Source organism: Alosa alosa, chromosome 21 (assembly GCF_017589495.1).
Source record: "Alosa alosa isolate M-15738 ecotype Scorff River chromosome 21, AALO_Geno_1.1, whole genome shotgun sequence".
NCBI lineage: Eukaryota > Metazoa > Chordata > Actinopteri > Clupeiformes > Clupeidae > Alosa > Alosa alosa.
Genome location: NC_063209.1, coordinates 12,696,112 through 12,702,403, shown reverse-complemented (window position 1 = coordinate 12,702,403; position 6,292 = coordinate 12,696,112).

Below are 6,292 nucleotides of genomic sequence, written 5' to 3'. Positions count from 1 at the left end.
AACTGCAGTACTGGAGTAGGTTTCCATGTGTACCTTAGAAGTGTTGCCTCAAAGGTTCTGAGGTTCAGCTCGGCATTTTTGTTGTTTATTTTTTGCCTGTTTCAGTGATCAGCAGAGCCTCTCAAACTGGAGGAGAGTACACACAGCTAGTTTTCAAAGCCTCTGAAATAACTGCAAAGCACAGCAAGTGTGTGTGAGTGTGTTTCTCCCCCACTCTCACACTTTTTTCTACCAACTTGTTTATAATTTGAGAAAAGGCTAGCACCTGCACCATTGTTATTGTTTTCTTAGATGTTTTCTTAGATGTCTGTTTCAGATGTTGCCTTGAAGATCCAAAACAAAACATTGCCATGTATGGTCATGGCACTCTACACCTTCACAACAGGATGGAGAAGCTTCACGTCCATGGTGGAGGATGTATTACACTAATACTATTTCCTTCACTAGCTGGTAATAACATGGTTCAGTCCATGTGCAGTGCTTTAATGTCCAGTCAGGGAATATAAAGATCTTCTGCCATTCACTGAATATGATCCATGAATCTCAATTATAATTCTATTTCAATCCAAAGGCTCTGGTACAATACTCAATTTGTCATGATTATGTATTCACCATGTTGGGATCAATGTCTCAGAGCACGTTCTATTTTCTTCATATTAAATCATAACATCCATTGCATCTGTGCATACAGGAATGTCATTAGCAATACTAAAAGATATTTACATGAGATCTCAATTAGTCTTTCATTACTGTGTGTGTGCCCCAGGGAAACCATGCATTGAGTACCTCCCACCTTTCTTAGTCTGGCTCTATTCACAATTAATGGATTCATTTGATTTGAACACCGGCATGACTGACAGGGGAATGCAGACCTATAAGGTAGGCTGGGAGTATGGGACTCCTATGGAGTAGGAGAGAGAGAAAGATAGATAGATAGATAGACAGACAGATAGAGAGGGAGGTAGAAAGAGAGAGAGAGAGAGAGAAAGAGAGAGGAAGTAGTCTCGGGCGTGCTCAAGATGAATAAGGGCAATGAACATGTCGTCATGGTCTCTGTGTGCCTACTGCAGTCCTGTCAATAAAAGGGTGACGGTGGAGAGACAAGGGTTTTCAATCTCTCTCTCTCTCTCTCTCTCTCCCTTCCCCTCTCTCCCTCCCTCTCCCTCTCTCTGTCCTCCTCCATTCCATTCCTCTCTCTCATTTCATCCCTGCAGCAGCAAGAGACAAATGAGCTGTAGAGTTTATACTTCACCTTTGTTCTGTTTTTTCTTCTACTCTTTCTCTATCTCCTCCACCTCTCTCTCCTTCCCTTTTTGTGATATTTCGCTCTCTTATCTAATGCATCATCCCTTGTTCACCCTTTCCCCCTCTTCTTTTCTCTTTTATTCTCTCTGTGTTCTGCTATCTCTTTCTTGTCCTCTGTTCTCCCTCCATCCTTGCTCCTGGGCTCGTTTGCACCCTGTGAAGATATCCAGCACTATTGTGTTACTGTGGGAACTCCTATCTCTCCAGCTTTCCCTCCCACCTACTCTAATCTGGCATGATGTAGAAACACTCATCTGTTTCATCTGCCTCTCTCTCTCTCTCTCTCTCTCTCTCTCTCATACACACACACACCTTTTCCACTCATACCTCCTTCTCTCTCTCTCTCTCTTTCTGTCTTTCTCTCTCTCACAGGTGCACATACACACACACACACACACACACACACACACACACACACACACACATACAGACACACACATACAGACACACACACACACACACTTCCCTTGTCATGACAGTTTTTTCATGAGCCCCTAACCACGCGGCGATTCCATGGTGCCATAAGGAAGCAGCTCCCTCATTTCCCAACCTCATTCTGTCACCCACACACACACACCCACACCCCACACACACACACACACACTCACATACACACACGCACACACACAAACACACACAGACATACGTACACGTTCACATACATACACACATACACACACACACACACACACACACACACACACACACACTCACATACACACACACACACGCACGTACGCACGCACGCACACAAACACACACAAACACACGTACATGTTCACATACATACACACACACACACACACACACACACACACACACACACACACACACACACACACACACACACACTATGCCAGTGAAATATACATCAAACCCCACTATAAAGAGTGTGTGCAGCCAGCATGGCCGGCCTATTGGCAGAGCCATAATGGAGACGGAGATTGATGGCCCTGGCCAGGTGTGTGGTTGAGGAATTGTACCTGATCTAATAGCTTTTCCCCCTCCCTCCACCACGCCGCGCTGAACTTCTGAAGGTGAGCGGTCGTCAGCAGTAGCCGTGGCATTGACCAGGCGTCACCCGGCTACATTTCTCTAACCCTTCCCTGCCATCGTCACCGTCGCGTCACCGTCAGCGTCAGCGTCAGCGCCACAACCGCTGCTGCTCCCCATGTCGCTGTGCCTGGCTGCCATCCTGCAGCATTATCCTCCATTTTAATGAAAACAAATGTGCACTCTCTGTCTCTTTCCATTCATTCAGTCTCATTCACTCCTCTCTGCTCTTCTTCCTCCTCATCTTCTTCCTCCTCCTCTTCCTCATCTTCATTCTCTTCTCCTCCTCCTCTTCCTCCTCCTCTTCTTCCTCTTCTTCCTCCTCTTCCTTATCGTCCTCTTCCTCCTCTTCCACCACTTTATGGTTCACCTCTGCTAGCTGCCATGCAAGAGCAGAATAACAATCTCTCACTCCCTCTCTCACTCTTTCTCCTTTCTCTCTCTCTCTCTCCCTCTCTCTTTCCATGTCATTCTCTCTCTCTCTTTCTCCCTCAGACTCAATCTCTCTCTCCCTCTCTCTCTCTTTCCATCTCATTCTCTCTCTCTCTCCTTCCAACTCAATTTCTCTCCATCCCCCCCCCTCCCTTGTCCCAGCCAGGTCTTACAGCACCAGCATTCCAAAGTGCCCAGTAGTCTCCGTCCCTCCATATTACTGCTTCCGTGTCCCCTGCCCACCCCCTACCCCACCACCCACCCCACCCCCCAGAGTCACCCCACTGTTCCCCTCGAAGGGCATCGAGCCCTGACACTGACTCACTGAAGGCATTTAACTGCCTGTCTGTCACTCTGTCACGGGGGAAAGCCCCCCTTTCTCCATTTCAAATGTGCCCACCACCCCTACCCCCACCCGATGCCCCATTGGAGTACGAGGAGAGGACGAGCATGAATGAATTATTCAACAGTGAGACAGCCTGTGTGCGTGTGTGTGTGTTGTGTGTGTGTGTGTGTGTGTGTGTGTGTGTGTGTGTGTGTGTGTGTGTGTGTGTGTGTGTGTGTGTGTGTGTATGTGTGAGCGTGTGCGTGTGTGTGAGCGTGTGTATGATTAGGGTGTGCTCAGTGGACTGTGGTTCCAGTGCCGCATGTGGGAAATGGAACTGTGTGTTTGTAAACTGCCAATGTGTGGACATTATTCATGGCAACACAACAGGTAGAGAGAGATGAGTGAATTGCAATGAGCTCCATGCATGCTGAACTCAGTACAGGAAGTGGCCAGCAGTGGAAATGAACTACTGTTTGCCCAATATGTTTCAAACATGTATTATGAATACTTTATAGTGTGGTGAATACATCACAATACAATGCATTAGTAAATAGACCATGTGTGGCTAGTTAAATTAATTACTACAGAGTCTATTGTTTTCTTGTTGGCAGCTGAACTGACCTCACAAAAAAGTACTATTTACTCCATAGATCTAGCTTGTTTTTTTTATTAAACAACAGTTTACTCCATAGAGCAATACCCTTCCTATATCTTGCATCCTTTGCTACATGTGCAACAGCTCACTTCATAGATCAACATCCTATTTGCTTGCTATACACTACAGGTCAACAGACTGGCATCCTTCTTGCTTGATCTGCAGTATATTTCAGTCCATAGATCGACATCCTTCTTGCTTGCTTAACGGTACTGTTCCATCCATTCCATTGCTTGCTTAAGAGTACAGTTCCCCTCATTTCCCATGGCTCAATATTGTCATTCATGCCTTCCATCTCCTGGCGTCTTCAGAGCCAAAATCTGTTGCGTTGATATTCATAGGCTTTTTTTTTGTGTGTGTGTGTGTGTGTGTGGGTAGATAAAAAATGTCCGGAATGTTTCCACAGACAGAGCTGGAGCAACCAGCGCTGTCCACAGTCCACAGCGTCCGATTTATCGTCCCTCAGCCAGCTGGTCACAAGCGGTAGGGTTGGGGCCGTGCCACCCCGCTGGCCAGACACTCAAAAGGAGCCGCTGGCTGGCGGTCTCCTCAGTCTGGGATGACACACTCGGTCGCCCTCCTCCTCTTGGTCAGGGCGACTGTGACATTAGCTAATTTCCCTACCTGCTGAGGTCTCACTGAGCTGCCATGGAGGTTACAAATGGAAGTCCGAATTGGAAAAGAGGAGGGTGTGTTTTCCCTACGAGAGGTTGACAGGTTAACTGTGGTTAAAGCCACAACAGGTGAGCTTTACTCGATGTTTTAGCACACAGGATGTAGAAGAAATGTGCAAGGTTACCAACAGAGGACAGAAGCCCTCACTCATGAACCCTGGAGGTGGGGATGGAGGTCTGAGACTGTTGAGTTGCTATTAACTGACAGTTCTGTGTCTCTACTTAATGCTAATGGCACACAAGTGGACAAGTTCACCCATCTATACTATGACATAGAATATTGTCATCATTATGTAACATCTTATATCTATACTGTTTAAGCGTACAAATATAGAAAGGGGTGAATGTCAACTCACATGAGTGATTCAGTCCAGAAAGAATTTGTTTTTTTTCTACAGTATTTTTTTTACCATAGTGGCAGGAGAAAAACAAATACAGGAGATATGCAAGCTTCCTGGACAGGCCTTGGTTGATCTGTATCTGCTTGACTGCCATTCCCGAATACACCCCCACCACCACCACCACCACCCACCCCCACAGACACACACGCACACACCCCTGGGTGCATCACACCACCCTGGATGTCAGACAGCTATGTCTCTGAACCCTCATGCTCTGATGCAGCATGAAAACACATTAGTCAGACCAGAAGTCGACATGCTCCATCTTTAGTGCTTGTCTTACATAATGAAGCACAACCCCAGTTTAAGAGCTTGGAGAGAAGCAGGAAAGCTATTTGTAGATCGTCATCCACTGCAAACATGACAATCGTAGACCATTGACTCAGTGCTCAGATGGATGCAACAAAAAGGCAACAGCGGTGCAGGAAGCATGTCATCGAGGGGGAATCAGGCAGTGAGTCCACTCATGTAGGCTGGCTGGCTCGCCAAAATACGCCGGCTGTCACTTTGCTCACATCAAACACGTCTCTGACCTTTGTGACAAAGTCTTCAAAAGAGTCCCATGGTGGGTGGGGAGGCTCTGACATGCAACACTTAAAGCCGCACACCAACACACATGAAAAGTAACAGTAACACACCCACACACACATACAGACACACACACACACACACATACACACACACATTCACAGAGTTACATATCCATACACACATAGACAGCCACACACACACACACACACACACACACACACACACATTATTCACTCTCCCTGAGGATTATAAAGGCTGTTTTTTAAGGCTAACTTGTCCTTTAGAGAACGTCGTGCCCTTAGCTTGCATAGCTTGACAACACAGTGATTTAACACCTCTACATTTGTAAGCCAACCTGTAGATTAATTTACGTTGTTGGTGATTAAAAATGCTCAGACATTAGCAATCACATTCCTCAATATCCCAACTAAGTGATTTAAGCACTGCACTTGTTTTGTTGATTGCCTTATCAGAACAAATGAACCCAAACAAACATCAACAGGACCTGACCTTGGCATTTTCAATTTTTTTGCTTTTTCCATTTTCTAAAACAAGATTTTTGTTCCTCCAAACTGATCAACTGATTCTTTGATACAGAAGACTGAGGAAATGAAGAAAACAAGTGCCACAGAAAAGGTTATAAAGCCACAGCCTCCGAGATGTCTTATCAGACGTTCTCCATCTGGTCCCAATAATGCCACCAGAAGCCTGCCAGACGCACACGCCATCTTCTCATTCTTTAAGGCAGCACACACAACACCTGTTCTGCCCAGTGCAACAAAAAAGACTCTTTCTTTCTAGATATTTCTTTTAAGTCTGCAAAAGTCGAAAAAGTCAAGAAATAAAGTTGTCAGAGGCTCTCTCTCTCTCTCTGTTGCCTACTTTCCACTTGTGTGCCGTGATGAATAGGGAT